Genomic DNA, 21,801 nt, shown 5'->3' with positions numbered 1-21,801 from the left:
TATTCTTTTTCATCTTTATATCATTTTATATATTTTTTGGCATTTTTTCCAATGGCTAGAAATTCCACTGCAATATTAATTACAAGTGATAATAGTGGTCTTTGCCTTGCTATGATTTTTAAGGAAACATTTCTGCCATTTTAACATTAAGAATAATGATCGTTAGATTTTTGGCAGATACACTTATGACCACTCGTGTTCAAAACTGTGCCTCGGGAAGAGTAAACAATTGGCACTAAACAAATATCTGTTGAATTGATGAATTAACAGAGCAAAAGATATTAGGAATTAGACTAGGGTGTCATTTCTCATTTATTATTAAGATTCATACTTGTACGTGGGCACGGATAATGTTAAAAATAACATTAGATATATTTGAATTTACTCCCATAAAATAATTCTTATGAGAAGGATACTTCAACATTTCTTCATTACTTATTGTATTTGTGCATATTTGATAGTGTATATATCTGAGCACCAGTTATCATATCTGATCTAGGGGAAAATTGGCAATGCGTCTGAAAATTATTCAAAGCATGGCTTAAGGTGACTACCACAATTACAGGCTTCATTTTCCCAGAAAGCTTTTCTGTGGACTGTAAAAGCTTAACTAAATGTTAGCAACTTGACAGACTGCACCTGAAAAAGGAATATTTTATTTCTAAATTACTATTCTGTAGACCCCATAATATTTAATCTTTTAAAGTGCCATAGTGATTCAGAGTAGATAAAATTGAAATGCATGTTTTCCAGAAGACAGGGACTGAAACCTATTAAGCCAGAAAACCTAGACCATTAATTTTCCTCTACCGTCTGTAATGGGAGGTTTGTGATAGACTTGTGACTGATCCCTTTCCTCAGATATCATTTCCTGGCTCTGTCTGTGTTCAGTAAGATGTAATACCATCCCTCTGATAATAGGTATTTGTTATTAGCAACAAGTTCTACTTGAATATACTACAATTCATGGTTAATATAGCTACACATTCTCTTCAAAAAATGAATAGTTATGATGTTTTAGGCTGAAATAATACTTAAATTGAACTGACTGTTTTAAAAATTCAAACCAACTCCGCTAGCAGCTCTGAAAAAAAGAATATTAAACTACAAAATAATCTAAATGTAAAATAACAAACATATTCAATTTGAATAAGTATCAGTATCTCCTGACTGTTTCAACTTTTAAAGGTTGAAACTGAATAAAAGTAAAAATAATAAAAATAAAGTATGATTTCTTTAAGAAATGATTGAGGGGGACAACTTTATTTGAATAGATTTCCCCAACTGAAAAATTTAAGTTAAACTGTAAACTCAGAATGACTAAATACTAATGAGGCTGTTTGAAAGCTGAATGTTACTGAAGACCACTTCAATAATACGAGAATATCTGTTGGGAAAATGAAATTTTCTGGCACTGTGATTTGTGTGACATTATATACATTTTGGCTCAAAAATAAAATTAGATGTCATAACATAAAATAGAATGATCTACAAATTAACCTGTCAAAAAATAAATACGGCTGATTCAGGACAAGTTAACTTCTCATTACTATAAAAAATTAAGTAGAAACTGGATTATGTTTTGAGAGGGAAGTCAAGTAGGAAATTTATGCATTGCTAGAGAGTGGTACATATTAAATATGATTAATCCTGGTTTTCAAATTAAATAATAACAATAATAAAAAGCCTACAGTCATTACATAATTTCTCCAAAAAGTAATTACTCACTAGTTTTTTTTTTATAGGTGACATATGATTTAAATTTTTTAACAGAACAACTTTAGTTTTTAGAAGCATCAATGACTAAATGTTAAGTGCTGTATTTTGCTAGTCATATAGGAGACTACTGATGTGAGACTATTGATGTGAAATGTCATCTTGTCAACACATCCACTCAATATTTAAAATAAAAATTTTAAATATGTATGATGATGATTCTTAAGCTTCTGGACTGTCACAAACCCTTGAAAAAATATAATTAAAGCTGAAATTCTAACCCAGGAAATTGTATCTACATAAAAGTTGTTTTAAATAGTATTTCAGTAATTACATTGGAGAAACCTAATAAAACACAGTATTTAATAAAAAAGTATTATAACATAATTGACATAAAACTATAGTTTTGCTTTTCTGATGTAATGATAATATGAGTACTCAATCTGCTTTTCTTCTGCCAATAATAGATTTTTTTGAAATGGCATAAGATAAGAAGGGGTTCTTTTGTTTCTCATTATTCGTATTCTTCAGCCCATTCATATGAGATTTCTTTTGAGCAGAAAGAAGTCAAATTTCTGTACTGTATAATGTTTTAAAGTCAAATTCCATGCACTAAAGAGTATTTTTCTGGATCCCTTTTAAAATTGTCAGTGGGTAGGCATGAGGAATAAAATTTGAAGAACAGTAATACTTGATGTATTAAAGCTTAGAAGAAAACTGATTTCCATTTGAAAATTTTTTTAAAAAATTCCATTTCTCATTCTATAATCCTGCTTTTGCTACAAGTTTAACTTACAACAGTTACTAGAGGAAGTTTAAATTCTCTTTAGTGTGACCTAATATATCTTACCACTATAGCCTTTAACTTCTGTGCCTAGATTCAGTTTGATTATTATGTACAAATTAATTATACCACAATTTTATTCTTTAGGGTGGCCAAGTAGTTATATTCTTATTTTAGGGTCAAAGAAAGGATATGTTAAGGAATTCTGTTTTCTCTAGAACTACTTCATATCTTGCTTCTTCATTTTGTTTACTTCGTATACACATGTAAAACTTCAAGTTATAGCTCTTTATTATTATAGCATTTTATTTTTTTACTTTTTAATTTTTTAAAGATTTTATTTATTTATTTATTGGAGATAGAAAGAGAGAGAACAAGCAGGGGAAAGGACAGAGGGAGAGGTAGACTCCATGCTGAGCAGGGAGCCCCACGTGGCACTAGATCCCAGGACCCTGAGATCATGACCTGAGCCGAAGGCAGCCACAGTCACTACTTAACTGACTGAGCCACTCAGGTGCCCCTATTATTATTGTATTTAAAATAAATATTCTAGATAAGATTTAAGTTATTATATTTACTTACTTATTTCCATAATTATAGCTCAAATGTTATGTGTTACAATTAGTTCCATGTATACAGAAGCTTCCCTTCTGAGAAACAAAGTTATTTTACTGAAAAACAACTTGGGTGTGACCATATCCTATGTCTTCAGCATACCAACAATATATGAAATATCTAAATATCTCATTTTCTCAAGATTCCAGAACCGAATCAACCTAACCAAAGAGGTACAAGATCTGTACTCTGAAAACTGTAAAATGCTGATGAAAGAAATTAATGAATTGGAAAAACATTCAATGCTCATGGATTGGAAGAACAAATATTGTTAAAATGTCCATACTACCCAAAGTGATCTACACATTTAATGCAATCCCTATATCAAAATACCACCAGCATTTTTCATGGAGCTAGAACAAACAATCCTAAAATTTGTATGGAACCACACAAGATCCCGAATAGCCAAAGCAACCTTGAAAAATGAAAGCAAAGCTGGTGGCATCACATTTCTGGACTTAAGTTATATTACAAAGCTGCAGTCATTAAGATGGTATGGTACTGGCACAACAATAGGCACATAGATCAATGGAACAGAATAGAAAACCCAGAAATGGACCCACAACTCTATGGTCAACTAATCTTTGACATAGTAGGAGAGAATATCCAATGGAAAAAAAGATAGTCCCTTCAACAAATGGTGTTGGGAAAACTGGACAGCAACCTGTCCAGCAGAAGAATGAAACTGGACTAGCTTCTTGTACCATACACAAAAGTAAAATCAAAATGGATGAAAGACCTAAATGTGAGGCAGGAAACCATAAAAATCCTAGAGAAGAACCCAGGCAACAACCTTTTTGACCTCAGCCACAGCAACTTCTTACTAGACACATCTCCAGAGGCTAGGGAATCAAAAGCAAAGATGAACTACTAGGACTTCATCAAGATAAAAAGCTTCTGCATTGCAAAGGAAACAATCAACAAAACTAAAAGGCAACCTACGGAATGGGAGAAGATATTTGCAAATGACATATCTGATAAAAGGTTAGTATCCAAAATCTATAAAGAACTTCTCAAATTCAACACCCCAAAACAAATAATCCAATTAAGAAATGGGCAGAATACATGAATAGATATTTTTCCAAAGAAGACATACACATGGCTAATAGACATATAAAAGGATGCTGACATCACTCCTCATCAGGGAAATAAATGCAAATCAAAACTACAATGAGATATCACCTCACACCTGTCAGAATGGCTAAAATTAACAACACAGGAAACAGCAGGTGTTGGCAAAGATGTGGAGAAAGGGGATCCCTCTTACACTGTTGGTGGGAATGCAAACTTGCGCAGCCACCCTGGAAAACAGGAGGGAGCTTCCTCAAAAGGTTAAAAATAGAACTGCCCTATGTCCCAGCAATTGCACTACTAAGTATTTACCAAAAGGATACAAAAACACTAATTTGAAGGGAATGCCTGAACCCCAATGTTTATAACAACATTATCAACAGTAACCAAATTATGTAGAGTCCAGGTGTCCACTGACTGATGAATGGATAATGAAGTGGTGTATATATATATATATATATATATATATATATATATATATATATACAGTGGAATATTACCCAGCCATTAAAAAGAATGAAACGTTGCCATTTGCAAAGTCATGGATGGAGTTAGAGTGTATTATGTTGAGGGAAACAAGTTAGAGAAAGCAAATACCTTATGATTTCACTCATATGTGGAATTTAAGAAACAAAACAGATGAACATAGGGGGGAAAAAGAGAAAGGCAAACCATAAAGCTGACTCTTAACTATAGAGAACAAATTGTTGGTTATCAGAATGGAGATGGGTTGGGGGATTGGTTAAATATTAAGGAGTGCACTTGTGATGAGCACCGTGTGTGGTATATAAGTGTTGAATCACTAAATTGTACATCTGAAGCTAATTGTTATACTGTATGTTAGTTAACAAACTGGAATTTAAAAAGAAACTAAAAAAATATAATAATAAAAATAAAAATGTAAAATGCCTTTTACTATTATTTTATCTTATCAGTGGCACCAAGTATTGTCCTTTGAATAAAAATTATGTTTCTCTGAAGCATGTTCTCCTTAGTTTATGCAAAGTAGCTGTTAGCAGGTATAAGCTTCTGCACATCATCTCTTCCCTCTTGTCTGAGGATATTAATTAATCCATCCAGTCTTTCATAGATTCCAATGATACATACAACCACCATGTGTCCATACAACCTAGGTGTTGGAGATATGATGGTAAATAAGGTGGTGATTGACTTTTCCTTGTGGAGTAGATACATTCTGTGTTCCTGAAACTGAATGAAGCTAACTGCCTCTGTTAGGAATTGGGAGGTGGGAAATCCAAGACTGAATCTCAGATTAGTATGTTATTACTACTCAGCCTGAGATTCCAAATCAAATAACAGGGCTTCACTTTTATTTTATTTTACTATTTCTAGAACTTGAGGATTTGACCCCTATTTTTCCTTATTTACAATGAAAGAATCATCAAGGTAATTACCCAATGGGCATATTTCCTAAAACCATATGTTGATTCCTTTGTCAGTAACATTGATGTCATGGACTGGATGAACTATTTGAAATTTCTCAAAATTTAGAACTGAGACTCCACAGCAGGTCACATATTTTCACTGCTTGGTATTTGAAACTCACATCTCAGCCTTTTTTTTTTTCCAGAGGTGGGGAGGGGCAGAAGGAGACAGAGAGAGAGAGAGAGACAGAGAAAGAGAGAGAGAATGAATTTTAAGCAGGCTCCATGCCCAGCACATGATCCCGACATGGGGCTCGATTCCAAAACCCTGAGATCATGACCTGAGCTGGAACAAGAGTCAGACCCTTAACTGACTGAGCCACCCAGGTGCCCCCAAATACTTTTTTTTTTTTTTGAGAGAGAGAGAGAGAGAGAGAGAAAGAGAGAGAGTGGTGGGTGGAGGCAGTCAGCCTTTTTCAAACTGTTCTGCTTTCATCCCTCAAACATCTAATTTAAGACAGATGCTAAGGAGCCTCAAATGCTTCATTAAAGTAGTGTCTTCCACTATCTGTTCCCCTCCACACAAACAGTGGTTCTAATTACTGAGTAACAAACATTTGATCTAAGATGTTTTGTTTTCTACCAGTTTTCCTTGACCTATTTTTTTAACTTGGGATTTACTTGATATGCAATGTTATTTCTATGATTCATCCAGTTATATGTGACTTTTTCCTAACAAGAAATATATTTCTTTTTTATGAAGTTGCTAATGACATTATTCCAATGCCAAAATTGACAATACTGAGCTTGTGTAATGTAGTAATTTTTTTTAAAGGGATGAAATACCGGCAGCTGTGCTAATCCAAGAGCCCATCACTACACAGCATGACATAATTTCCAGTTCAGCAATCTGAAGCTTGTTAAGATCATCAGAAATTGAAACTGAAATAATTTATTTTATTTGACATTGATAGATTGAAATTAAAATATAAATGAATTAGATATGCTATAGATAATTAGTTTTCAAAACTCCACTTAACTTAGGTGTCAGACTTGGAGTACAAATTTCGTATCAAAGATTATTTTCTGATTTTCCATGACAAACAGATGGTCCCTACTCAGAGAGAGAGGAAAAGAAAAAAAAACTTCTTTGTAAATTTTTAAAACAGCATAGAGCCAATTTAAAAATCTTTTAGCCTAAATTTAAATAAATAATGGGCCAACTTCAATTAAACATGTCTGACTCCCAAACCATGATGGCCCAACAGTGCCACAGAGGCCTTCATATAAACGAACTGTCATCTGGGATATAGGATCTCAAACACATTTTAAGTAAAACAACCACTTAAATGAAGACTTTTGGCAGTGATTCAAGATACTATAATTATCTAGTAATCTTCAAAAATATTCACGGATGGAATCAACAGATTTTAAATGCTCAGTTACTATTGTAATAATTTACAGTTATGTGAGATGTATTTTTAAGTAGAAGTGTAGTATAGTACTTCTGCATCAAGATTTCTACAGATGAGGTTTATTATTTATACCAACAGGATGAATACAAATGAGAGGATAGCACTCAAGTCGTCTTCTTCCCTTTAGACTATGTTAAATCTCCATAAGCATCAACCCAGGATGCATGCAGGAACTTGCTTTGGAATGCTTTTACAGTTTCCAGCCCTATCACCCTGAATGCACCTGATCTCGTCTGGAATGCTTTTATATACTTACAGATTTTTAGAACACTGGTCCTCAATTTAATATTTGAAACTTTTAAAAAATAGAAGAATGACAATCATCATAGAATTCTGAGCTATTTATTCTTGGTTTGAGCTTTTGGACGTGATTTGGTTTTTGTTTGTTAATATTCACAGGTTATTCTAATGAATTGATAGGATTGAGAATTACTTTTATAATTAATTATATATAAATACTTTTTCTTTTCCATTCAGTTTGTCAACTTAGATCTAAAAAAGTACCCTGCCCTCCAAAATAACTGTTAGAAATGAGATAAAGGTCTTTAAACAAAAGTAATAATAAATCATGTTGGGAAAATTATAAAAATGATAATTGAAATATATTGTGTCTAAATTAAAGTAATACAAAAAGGTTGTATTTAAACATGGTGGAAGTAATATTTGCAGTTAATTTTACTCCTTCCTGAAACCCATAGGAATAGCAGTAAAGAGAATAAAACAGAAGAGATATCTGCATAAATTGTGATGTTGAAAATTAGGCAAGAAATCCTGAATGATTTATGTTTTAGCTTTCTACACTTGGTTAAATATTCTCAAGAGATGAACCAATAAAAAGCAAAGTAATCTACAACAGAGTTTCTCAGAAAGATTCAGGAATTGGAGAACATCAATTATCTCTGAAGGCCAAGGTTTTGTGGAGCTGAAAACTGAAGGCTTTGAGTAAAATATAAAAAAATGCATAGTGAAACCCCCTGATTGCATCCCTTTACCTGCACAGCCAGCAAATGACTCTCTCAGCAGAAGACAGAGGTTTTACTATTTGGAAAGACTGATAGAGATTATCTCTAAAATCAGCTATGGGCTGATGTGACTCATTGAGAGATGATGTGAACATTTGGACATTACAGAATGAGACTGCAAGGTACTAGATTATGCCCACTTTTTCCTATCACCCCATACTTTGCCCTATCAAGATAATGGATACTTTTCTCTGGGGTAAGTTTCTTAATCAGAAAGAAATTCCTATTGATATTTGTAAGCCTCCAAAAGAAACAGCGTGATGCTTGCCTAAATGTCATTCCAAAGGTCTAGCAGTACACCAACGCCATCAATTTATGAAGACGTTTTCTCTGTTTTATATTGATTCATTAATAAACATTGGGAGATAATTATCTAATCTACTTATAAATTAATTTATTTATTTTCGAGAAAGCATGAGCAGGGGGAGGGGCGGAGGGAAAGGGAGAGAGAGAATCTCAAGCAGATTTTCCACCTGAGCGCAGAGCCCGATGGAGGGCTGGATCTCATGACTCCGAGATCACAACCTGAGTCAAAACTGAGAGTACACTGCTCAGAGGACTGAGCTACCCAGGTGCTCGCTCCAATCATCTAATCTCTGAAAGGTGGTTCCAGCATGAAAATGTAAGAACACAATATATAAAGAAGAAAAATAAATTGGAAGTGAAACAGAAAAATTCAAGAAGCAGAAAAAATACAAAAAGAGAACTAAAATCGCTACAGTTATACAGAGATAATGAAAATAACTTACATTCATGCATCAGAGATAAAATGCCCCTTAATTCAAAAGTAAAGAGCAAACTTTTGGAAATTAAGGATATTATTATGTTAATAAAAACTGAAAGAAATGTTATACAGTAAAGTTAAGGACATATTGAAGAAAGTGAATAGAGAAGCAGTGTTACAAAACAATAGAGAATAGAAAGTAGAATTAGACGAGCATCCAGGACACTTAATGTAGGATTTATATGTATATCAGAAATGGAAAACAAAGAAAATATGAGATGTCTAAGAAAGTTTCTAAATATGAAAGATAGGATTTTTCTTTTTTTTTAAAGATTTTATTTATTTGACACAGAGAGAGAGAGAGAGAGCGAAAGAGGGAACACAAGCAGAGGGAGTGGGAGAGAGAGAAGCAGGCTTTCCACTGAGCAGGGAGGCTGATGCGGGGCTTGATCCCAGGACCCTGGGATCATGACCCAAGCTGAAGGCAATCACTTAACCAACTGAGCCATCCAGGTGCTGCAAAGATAGGATTTTTCTAGAAGGGTCTAATAAAAGCTCAACATAGTTAATGAACAGAGAATCACACCAAGGCACATCAATGTGATATTACAGAAAATTTTAAAATAAGTGATAACCTTAAAAAGTTCCAATGGGGGAAAATTATGGTCACATACAAAGCACTGGGGATCCAATAGCATTGCATATGAAATGCAAAAAAAAGGTGCAAAGACAATGTTGTTCAAATAATGAGAGTAAAATAGTTTGCATCTTGGAATTCTGTACCCAGTCAAACCATCACAGTAGTTTTTTATATGCTCCTGCTTGGGCCTTATACATTGTTCTTTGCCTGAAACATAAAACTCAAGAAACTTTGATGGTATTTACTAATTTGCATATTATTTTTCCCCTTTGAATCTACAAAAAAATAGTTGTTACTATTTATTTTCCTGTGTATCTCCTACACATTCTTTAGAATGAATCTGTCTCACCTCCTTCTGGGAGCCTTCTCTGAAATAATGCTAGCTGTTTCTTTTGGTTCCCACATAGTATATTGTTAATATTTCTACTAGTATATTTTCACATTATTTTGTAATTATCTTTTTATAAAATGTCAATCTTGGGGTGCGTCTGCCTTCAGCTCAGGTCATGATCTCAGGGTCTTGGGATCGAGTTCTACATCAAGCTCCCTGCTCAGCTGGGAGCCTGTTTCTCCCTTTCTCTCTTTCCCCAGCCCCGCTCATGCTCTCTCTCTATCTCAAATAAATAAAATCTTTAAAAAATAATAATAAAATGTCAATCCCTTCTGTCTGACATAATCTTTTTAAAGTAAGGAATTAGCATTTGTTCAACCATCACCAAAATAATCTTTTTAAAGTAAGGAATTAGCATTTGTTCAACCATCACCAGCCTACTACATAGATTATACTCAAACAAGTATCGAAGGGAAGTGTATGAAGGCTTAAAGTTTGAAACAAACACATTAACAAAGAAAAACAACTTTCTGTAAATGGAGAAAAGTTTCTCCGTAGGTTTACTTATTTATTATTTAGGATTCAAAGAGAAATCTGGCTTGTTGATTCTGTTTGTATCATTTTGAAAGAGTTCATGAAAGACATTACTTTCAGAAAGTAGAGTTCTATATACCTACTGAAATCAATCAGTTGAGCAAATTTTGGGATAGGGCACGAATATGCAGTATTGTCCATTCCCCTCAAAGTAAAATGAATAAATTATCATGGAAAGGATTATTAAAGGCTGGGCTAATATTAGTTTTTAGCTTTATATACTCCAGAGCAGGTAGGGGATTAGAAAAATCAAACAACATATAAGAGTTTTAACACAACAAATATTTAACTGTATTTGTAAAAATCATAGAAGTCTTAAGTGCTGCTCTGAGAAACAAAACGTTTTGGTAAGCTATTAGCAGCCTTGTTAACAGCATCTGCCAATGCAGTTTCTGATAACCAGGAGGACAATTCAGCCATTGACGTAAGAGAAGAGGTGGAGGGCTTCCAGGAAACAGGCACACACAAACACATGAACAAATGCACTCACATTGTCCATTCATTTCATTACCTCAGTGAAAGCACTTTGAAATTTCCAGAAAGATTTACCAGTATACTACGTACCAAAGTATATTTTACTAAACTTTGGCAACTGAATTAATAGTCTAATGGTTTGAATATTTTCTAAGCTTTAATATTTCAAACTGTGAAAAATAGAGAAGCAACTTGTTATGAGATGAAAGAATAATTCTCTTTCCTACATTATTAACTCTATTGGAAGAATTAAGTTGATGGTGCTTCTTTATGAAAGACTAACAAGGGGTGCCTGGGTGGCTCAGATGGTTAAGCGTCTGCCTTCGGCTCAGGTCATGATCCCAGGGTTCTGGAATCGAGCCCCACATCAGGCTCCTGGCTCAGCGGGGAGTCTGCTTCTCCCTCTCCTTCTGCCTCTCCCACTGCTCATGCTCTCTCTCTCTCTCTGTATCTCCGTGTCTCAAATGAATAAATAAAATCTTTTAAAAAATTATAAAAAAAGAAAGACTAACAATAGCAAAACAATGGAACAATATCAAAATGTTAAATTTATTATAAAGTAATAGTAAATATTTATGAAGTAAATTATAACATTCCTATGATTTACTCAACAACGATTTGTTTAGTCCCTAATTTGTGAAATGAAAATATGCACGTTATTTTTTTTTTGAATCTTGATTTTCATAAGTTACCAAGAGTTGAACTCTGTATCTGAAATATCGTGTAGAAATGGAAATGTGGTGGTGGCAGCTGGTCCCAAATAAATTCAATAGTCTTGTGCAACAATGTTTTGCTATACAATATTCTGATGGTGATATTTGGATTACAAGGCTCAGCAGTAAGAGCTAATAAAGGGCTGCTCTCCAACTGCCAAGTCAGGAAGGAAGAGATTTATCCAAATTATCAGGTCAATGAAGACTTGCTTGAGTATGCATAAATTTTAGTCTTTAGGACAAGAGAGAAAGAAATATTAGCAATCCCATATTGATCTAACTGTAACTAAATCTGCAGCTTCTACTCATCTTGCTAGTGGGCTATTCCATTTTTATACCTAGAGCTATTCTTTATCTCACAGGAGACAATGTGAAAAAAACAAAAAACAAAAAATCCACACCCAAACTAAGTGGCAGATAACTGGGAAAAACTGTGAAGAGTGAGGTCTTTGATTTTCACCACTGTTTTGCCATCAGTCGCTGAGTGCTGCTATCGAGGTCTGGTTGTTCTCATTGGTTAGGCAATATGTCCTGAGTAGACTGAGGAATGCTTTTCATAGCAGAGCCATATACTCCAATGATTACAAACATAGGCCCAGAGTTCCTTGTCAAGGCTGCTGCGCCTAGCATCAAAGTTCTGCAAGTTGTTCCAATTTGATCCCCGATTTGAGGTAATGTGTGCAAGTGGGGTCTATGCCTCAGACATATATTTTTTAAAAAATCACTCTTTTCTTGGTTTCAGGTATACCCAATCCTCCTAATTTGGATTCTTGCTTCTCACCCTCAATGCATTTAGAGCTCCCCTCCCATGCCCCAGGAAAGCACTTTTAATATTCCTCAAGTGTCCTGCATCAAAATAAATTTATTTATTTTTTTATAAAATGGAGGGTAGTTCTGAGAAATAGCTCAGATCTTTAGGATAAATATAGTAATTTTTAACTGAAGCCAGGCCTCAGCAAAACCACCTGTAATACTTACTATATTTGTTTACTAGTAGACTATTATGTATCAAGGTGTTTCTTCTCTGGATCATGTATCTCCTCTCTCCTTCTTTCTATAGTTTTGAATTTCTAAGTTGTGCTCAAGTGTCTGAAGTGGTAAGTGTGTTTTTTTCTTCCCCTAGCCTACTCTTAACTCCTTCTATTATAAATTAGTATGTCATATCTATATATTCTTTTTCTTTGCAACTCTTACTGTGAAATTCCATGTGTGCCCCCTCAGTTTTTCTATTTTTTTCTTAGTTATGCAAGGAAAGCGATAGCTATGGGGTTCTAAAGGAAAATAAAGAATATATCCCCTCTTCTCAGTAAGATAATCATATGAGATTTTATGGATGGTATGCTCTTTATCACATCATTAAGTATTAGGGATACGTTATTTTTTTTTCATCTAAACTACAAAACAGGCTTTAGAAGTTTTAGTATGCCCTCACATGCTTCCTTTAATCTCCATGATGCGTACTGTTATTTTAAGAGAAAGAATCATTCTTCTGCTACACCACTGCCCATATAGAACAATGTTTGTCCCCACAGTAACTTCTCTCTTACCACTCATGTGAGATACTGGCCTCTTTATGAGACTCTTTCAAAGGCCACAAAGTAATTTAAGCCTAAAATAACAATTCAATACAAATGCTATAATTTGGGGATCCTCCACAGTATATAACACAAGCAGAAGAAAAATATTTTAGTACTGCATTGATAGATATAATGAGCAAATTATTTGAAATAAAAATAACAGAGAATCTCACCAGGAGCTCTCATATAGTACTAAATGAGACACAAGATAAAGAGAGTAACTTTAACACTGTAAATCTTGGGAGTACAATGTAAAAGCATAAGTGAATAATACTTTGCGGTGAAGCCGGACTAACATTCCATTCCAAAGAAAGCAATTTTTAACATACAGGAAATGGCACTATGCTGCACCAGAATCCTTTTTCATCTTCAAAATAAATACCAGGTGAGGTTTCTCACTAAGGCAATTGAAAATTCTCTTTCTGTGACCATAGACATGAAGAATTTAGCAAAGGAAAATGGATCCATGGAAAACAGAATCCTCTGACCACGGTGTATTAAGGTTGGAAAGACAGAAGACTTTAGTCATTTATAAGATTAGCAAAGTCCAGGTAAATATCTCCAAAAAATTCGGGCCATCTCAGCTTATTCTTATCAAGTGGATGTACAAACACCTTCATACCAAATGGGAGACTGAACTTTTCCTTTAGCTATATATTTAAGGATTATTAGCAGCAGCTTCTTAATGTCATAACCCAAGTTAAAAAAAATCATTTAGGCAGGCAGCAGGAAAAAAATGAGTTAACAGACAGCACACACACACACACACACACAAATATTCAGACATATACATATGCATACATGGTATGATGGGATGAAAACATAGGGAAGTACTTAAATTTCCTTAGCTAGAGAAAGACTTCATAATGAGTAGATGTTTGAGATTTTTGTATGGACTAGAGTTCTAGAACCTTCACAGAATTACAGGCTTACTGAATAGCATGACACCTTTGGTTGTGAGTGATCAAATACTGTGGTGGAAGTATCGGTCTGCACACTCATGAGCCTCCTGGGTGAAACCTGAAACTGGCCCCTGCATGCAGAGAGTAGGGATAGACCAAAGAGAGGCAGGCAACTGCAGATCGGTGGGTGGCAGGTTTAATAAGCAAGGGAACTTACTTACCAGACTTGTCTTGGGTGGTGGCAAAATGAGATGTCCACACCTGCTGCCAGAATGGTAAACATTTATATAAAGGCCTTAATGGGGTTCTGTCACACATACAGTGCGGATAGTCTCAGCAACGCATTGCTCTCTCAAGACTGTGTCGTTTTAAAATGGCTACAGTTACAGGAATAGTGGACGGAATGTCTATTCCAGAGATGTGGAGGAGGTGAGGAGCTTCCAATCACCAGATCCTACTTTCAGGTCAACTAGTGACCGTGTCCTCTCAAAAACCTCCTCCAACACTCCACTTCTTGTTCCTGGCTCTTGCATTCTTATACACCCCCTTTTCTCACAATGTGCCTTGAGCAGTCAGCAAGGGGTTTCACTAGCATGGAAGTGGCTTGTTTGGCGGCCATCTGGAGGCACTGGAGTCAGATACCACAACAACAATACAAGGACACACAAGAGAAAATACAGATTAAGTCAGTAATTCCCCAAATAACTAACAATGTCTTCCACCCAAGAGCCACTGATCTGAACCACTAAATAATTATTAAGTCTCTTAGCCTAGGATCAGTTCACTCAAGGTGTCCTTATGTGATTTAACAAAGATGACATATTAGCAGACTCATCTGGAAGGAAAACACAACATTCTGTTTGCATAATGGCACAAGTGCCTCGTTTTGAGGCAGCAATAAAGTTCAAGGTCATCCTAGTTTGGTGGGCAGCCTTCTTCATCAGATACATTTCAATGTTCAATAAAGACAGGCTTTACCAGCTATCATTTAATACTTGTTGGACAAATGTAGTAGGGGCTTCTATGAATACTATAATGTCTTTCAGGTCATTGGAGGGAATAAAGATGGTGGGCAAATGACAGGTCCAGTAGAAAACAAACTGTGCCCATTTGGCCTTGAAGAAAGGAAGGTTGGCAATTTTTGTTACCATGGGAAAGATTCTCCCCTGTACCCAGGGAAAACTCAGGGTACAGTATCCCAACCTCCCATAGGGAGCCAACCAAAGACTGGGCCACACAATCCATGTGGTCCCATTTGGGCTACCCAGTAAATACCTGGGCGGTGCGACCAATCAGTGCCAAACCAGTCACTATCTTATAGCATGACAGAATTCCAGTGATATCAATTCCATATCCCTGGTGCAATTAAGCTCTTTCTGTTTAGAGTGATTTTTCTGTTCCCAACACAGGGATGCCCGAGTGCTCAAATATCCATAACCTGGGGTAAGCCACATGAACAGATCCCAAATCTGAGCATAGCCACCCTTCATTTTGACGGTGCTAGTTTTTAGGACGCTTCTGGTCAGCAGTTTGGTGGGATGCCTGTGTGGTTTAATTGACAGAAAAAGCACATCCATGCCCAGGGCTATTGAGAGTGTGTGCCACAGGCCAGTTTTCTGCATCGGTATTGGTGGTATCATATGAATTGAAAGTACTAGTCCTAGTTTGAAAAGACAGATATTTCATAGGTACCTGTGTGGGAAGGTCGTCCCCTTCTATAAGAATTATACTTGTGGCCGGATCGGCCTGATCCTTAGGTGTTAATGTGGCTGCAGCTTTGGGAATTTGGTTGTAAATAACATACGTGTTGGCGGGAGGAGGCAGCACTGTCAGGCATGAGAAGATAGACCAGGGGGTGAGGTACGCCAGAGCAGGATCCCCATCTTCTCCCCTCTTTCAATGGTGTGTGTTCCATTCCAAGTAGAGTGCATTGCCACAGGTCCCACCTGCAGCAGGATGACAGAACCCCTGTGGAGACTGAGTAGCTCTCCCTCACCCACGGATGAGAAGTAACTCACTCATCGTGGTGGAACATCCAGTTGGAAATTCCAGTAGATAATGCTTTATTATCTACTGGATAATAGGGTTGGCAGGGCTTCATGTTCTCAGCAGCATTATATGCTGATCCACGGTGAGAGCCGGGGCAATGGCTATCTCCTGAGACTTTCGTAACTTTATGATGGTGTTGGATATATCCCCAGGGGTTCTCAGCCTAGCATAAGGGCAATAGGCCCCACTGGTTGATATTTCAAATTCATTAGAGCCTGGCACAGTACTTTAGTCCACCTCACTAAGGCAGGTTTAACTGTTAGTCATTTAATATGCTGCTTCAATATTCCATTTTTCCTTTCTATGAGCCCTGCTGCTTCTGCGTTATAGTGAAGATGGAACCTCCATTGTCATAATCTTTTGCGCATTCTCGCATGTCATGATCTTTGAAATGTGACCCCTGACCACTGTCTAATCAATAAGGATATCTATACATGGTACTCAGCTTCTTTAACTTTCAGCTTCTCTAATTCCCTAACAGTGGCAACCCAGTTTGCGAGGTGACCAGGAAAGTCTGGGTTAGGTCAGATGCAGTCCATACACTCCAAGGCATATTTGGAACTCTCACTTGGAGGGAGTGGGCCAATAAAATCAATTACCAATCCCTCGCTGGTTCAGAATTCCGGTGGACGGCCACAGACACCTTTGGCAGTTGCCTTAGGTGATGTTTAGAACACACAGAACATGCTGTTACTGCATTAAGCCAAGTCACTGTACTTCAAGGGCAGCCCAGCATCCTTGGCAATATGCCATCCCACCTGGTCGCTATCGCGGCTGCTCTTTTTATGCACTCAAACTGCTATAACTACTGAAAGGTCAGTTGCTAGGGCTTGTACTCAAGATAGGGCATCAGCTTCCTTCCTTCCTTCCTTCCTTCCTCCTTCCTCCCTCCCCCACTTCCTTCCTTCCTCTCTCTTTCTTTCTTTATTTCTTCCTTTTTTGAGTTTGAGAGGGGGATAGGAGGGAGAGGGAGAGAGAAATCTGAGCAGACTCCATGCAGGGCTCCATCTCACGACCCTGATATCATGACCTGAGCCAAAATCAAGAGTTGAATGCTTAACCGACTAAGCCACCCAGGTGCCCCACGGGCACTGGTTTTCTGATTGCCAGGGGGTGTCATTGCCTTATGAACCAGGATGTAAAAACAGTAGGAATTGCTCAGGCTCTCACAAGTGAACACAGAATGTCTGTCTGCATATCCTGACCCCATAATGGCACTATTCATGATTACCCATCCCTTGGCTTCCTATTCTCCAAGCCACAGCCTCTAGACCAGTGTAATTATCAGGGCGAAGGTTTAATGGCCAGGGTTCATGAGTGAATTTCAGCCCACTGGAAGCTGTGGTTTGTTCTTGTTTCCATCCAGATGGTGGCAGTATCGGGCTGAATAGTGACTGCAGTCCAAGTGGGCTGGTCTCAACAACACATTGCTCTCTCAGTCTTGTCCTTGAAAATGGCTCCCACTGTGGGAATGGTGGGCAGACAACACATTCCAGGGGCAGAGGAGGGGTAAGGAGCCTCCAGTTGCCCAGGTTCAGCTCGTGGGTCAACTAGCAGTCATTTTTTTGATGGCCTCCTCCAACAGGAAGAGATAGAATAAAGTAGGAAAGTCAGCTAACACAGGAAAAATGATATTTGTATTAAAAGAGAAACAGTGAAGCAAAGACAAAAGGTGGTTAGAGAAATACAGAACCCTGGCAACAATGAATAATCCACTGTATTTGGCTAGGTAAGAAGTGGATGATCTCCAGCACTATGTATGTATGTGTATGTATATATATATATATATATATATATATATATATATTTCCATTTTGTATAAGCTATTGTTTATACAACAGTTCAACATATTTCCATTTTGTATAAACTATTTTAAGTTTAATAGTTCTCACTTGCAATTGCTATTGAATCCAAATCTGTCTGTGATAAAGTTTATATGTTTCAATGTAGGGAAGAGATCAAAGAGAAAAGTCATTCCTATGGTTGTGAACAAGTTTCAGTGCTAACTGATAGTGGAGAAACAATATTTTGGCTTTTTTTAATAATCCTAGTGTCATATTTGGGATCAAACAATACTTTTTAAAATATTTAAATTTTAGTAACATGAAAAAATGGTCGGGAAAGAGAACTTTCACTTACATGTATGAAGAAGAGATCATTTTGGAACAAATTTAAAAGCTGTAAACTTAAGAAAAACCTTAGAGTGATGATGAAGTATCAAGTATTAGAACCTAAGATTCTGGAGGATGAGGAGTTGCAATAATGTGAAGAGACTGCAGTTGCATTTTCCTTGAGTACATAAGATAATTACAGATGGGATTCCGAGCAAGAGGGTAGGTATCTGGGCTTTAGTCTGGCTGGCAAAGGGTACTTCTGGGAGACAGAAAAACCTGCAGATTGCTTCTGAAAGCAGAGCTTTGTTGCTGGCAGTCTCAGCATGAGACAGAGATAAGGATTATAGGTTGGTATTTGCCAGGAGGTTGGCAAATGTCAACAAACCAGGATCTCAGTTTTTAATCCCTGGAGACCCACAATTTAGGTAAGCAGAAATTTAGTAAAACTGTAAACCATACTCAATTTATCTCAGTCTCTAATTGAATTATAGTTATTATCCCCCACTCTAGCTGTCTAGCAGAGGAAAGGATGAATCTCTCTAGAGAAAGATATCATAACCAGCCTCTGTAATTTGTTAGGTATTCAGAATTCAAACAAAAATTACTAAGTATGTCAAATGATTAGAAAATATCATTCAGAATTAAGTCTTAAAAAATTAAAACAAAAAATTGTAATAGATTTATGGGTGATCCTGATACTAGATTTGGTAGTCAAAGACCTTGAAATAACTGATTGATTTGGTCAAGAAAATAGAGAAAAAATGGAGAAAAGGGAAAATAGGCTCGGAGAAATTCATCACCAGTGAACTTTACAAAGATAAAACAATCAAACCAATAGGGGAAAAAAATACAACTCTGAATGGATCCATAAGCTGTTAACATAAACTCAAAGGCTACAAAGCACAATTAGACACAGCTAATGAAATAGACAAATCAACAACTATAGTGGAAACTTACACATACCCCTTCCAGTAATTGAAAAAAACAGACGATCTGGAAATAGACCAATGCATATGGTCCCCTAATTTATGACAAAGGTATTATTACTATAGTGCAATAAAGAAAAAAAATCTTCAATAAATGATTCTGGGTCACCTGTATATCAATGTGAAAAAATAATCTTCTTTTCCCTGATCACAAACATATACACATTGATTCAAGGAGGATTAATTTTTGGGCATAAGGAACTTGAGAGAAGAAAAAGAGGTAAAGAAATAATATTAATCAAAGACTTTATACTAATCTAAAGACACTACGAAATAATGAGAATCAATTCAGAGATAGGGAAAAGATACTTGCAACACATATCTTCAGATATGCACATATATATGCATGCACATATTCATAATGGCATCATTAATAATAGGAAAGTACTCACTGTACAAATGTGCATCCATATCAGAATGGATAATTGTGGCTTATTCATATAATGAATATCTATATGGTGATTAATAAGAACTACAAAAAAAAACTTGACTAAAACAAAACCCACTACATCTACATGCAATAACATATTAAACAAAAGAGAACAGACAACATGGCATGTATCATATGAATCTATTTTAAAAAGTTAAAAAAAAAAGCACGAAAATAATCTACAATGGTAAAAGTCAACATGGTAATTACCCTTGTGAGTAATTGTCCCAGTTGCTGGGACAAGACCCAGTGGAGCTTTTTTAATAGAGTGATATTTTATGTCTCATTCCATATTGTGGTTACACAAGGGTTTCACTTTGTGAAAATGTATCTGTACACTTCTCAAAATATGTTACACTTCAATAAAACATATTCCTTAAAATTATAAAATATAATTTTTTCATGCTGCAGAAAACCAGATATATGAAAAAAATAAAGAAAATAAGATAAATATTTCATCATTCAAATAAGATTTATCTCCCTCTGATATTTCACCTAGCATATACAGGAGGCTTTATTTGGATACCCATTAGCCTGTTCATGACTAACAGTTTTCTTTACCCGCTCAGCGGAGTTCTATAATTAGGCAGTGGTGATTGCCAGCCCTTGGCATGTTATGTGAAGAGGAGAGAAGCTCCCAGCAGTGTCATGGAGACAACCTGTGAAGTTGAAGTGGCTCAGCTTGATCTTATCTCCTCTACATAGGGTGTCAGTCAGAAATAGTTATAATCAGTTACTGACTTATTTATTTTATTTTTAGAGAGAGAGAGAGAGAGAGTGAGAGCAAGCAGGGGGGTGGGGGGAGAGGCAGAGGAGAGGGAGACAGAGAATCTCAAGCAGGCTCCGTGCCCAGCGTGGAGCTGGATGTGGGGGTTGATTTCACGATACTGAGATCCTGACACGAGCCAAAATCAAAGAGTTGATGCTTAACCAGCTGAACTACCCAGGCACACAGTTACTAACTTATTTTTAAGCTCTGTGTGGGCACCGGGCATTCCATCCCTATTATGCCTTAATAACTGCTATTTTCAAATATTTCTTTTGTTATTATTTGTTTGTGTTTTAACTATAACTTGGGCCCTCTGCGTCTTCCCTTATCACCATTACCCAGTTACTATCTTACATTTAATATTTTATATTTATAAACTTTATTAGTCCTAGACATTCCACCATGTAGCATAGTGCCCCAGTGTATGTGTACACGCACTTTGGATTTTGGTTTTAAGGTTATCCCTAGAGGAGAAGGCAGGAAATCTGAGTCCAAGGTCTTCAGCAAGCTACCTCCTTTCTCTAGAACCATTCCCTCTACTATCTGACAATATACGCAGTGGGTATACACCACTGAAATCATACTTTGTTAATTACTGGAACTTTTATCATAGAAAGTGTCAGTATCGGTAAACCGAGACTACATATAAGCATAAAGTACGTTATTTATATAGGCCACCAATTCTGAAACTTTAGTGTGTATTAAAATCATCAGGAGGTGGGTACCTGGGTGGCTCAGTCAGTTAAGCATCTGCCTTTGGCTCAGGTCATGATTTCGGGGTCCTCAGATCAAGTCCCACGTCGGGCTCCCTGCTCAACAAGGAGCCTGCTTCTCCCTCTGCCTCTCACCCTCCCCTCTGCTCCTGCTCTCTCTCTCTCTCAAATAAATAAATCTTTTTTAAAAAATAAAATCATCAGAAGGGCTTGTTGAAACACAGAGTACTAGGCCCCACCAGCAGAGTAACTGACTTTGTGGATCTGAGATGAAGCTTGAGGATTTATTTTTCCAACAAGTTTATAGGTGATGGCAATGCTCCTGGTCAGAGGTCCGTGCTAGAGAGCCACTGTGGACTCAAGGGAACCTAATCTTTAGCCCCCTCACCTGCCTCCCATCCTTGCTTCAGCTCTCTCTATAGCTAGCAGCTGTTTATGACCTCTCAGCCAACATTACAGCTTTTTCCCCCCTTTTCACTAATAATAGCAATTTTTACCTCCTTCACCCTTACTGGGTGGGTCTAATAAGTGTTACAGTAGTAACACTAATAAGTGATTATAGTAAATCTCTGCCCCTATCACAGGTATGACCACATTCATCCAAATGAAATAATAATCCCAGCCAAAAGATTCGGACAGTGCTGTATGTGCCTCAAGCAAAGTCAATCAATATGGACATATACGTATATAAATATATACAAATATAGGCAAAGATAG

Source organism: Eumetopias jubatus, unplaced genomic scaffold, assembly GCF_037043125.1.
Source record: "Eumetopias jubatus isolate StellerSeaLion01/CBP00866 unplaced genomic scaffold, mEumJub1_p1.0 scaffold_4, whole genome shotgun sequence".
NCBI lineage: Eukaryota > Metazoa > Chordata > Mammalia > Carnivora > Otariidae > Eumetopias > Eumetopias jubatus.
This window is presented reverse-complemented; position numbering follows the sequence as displayed.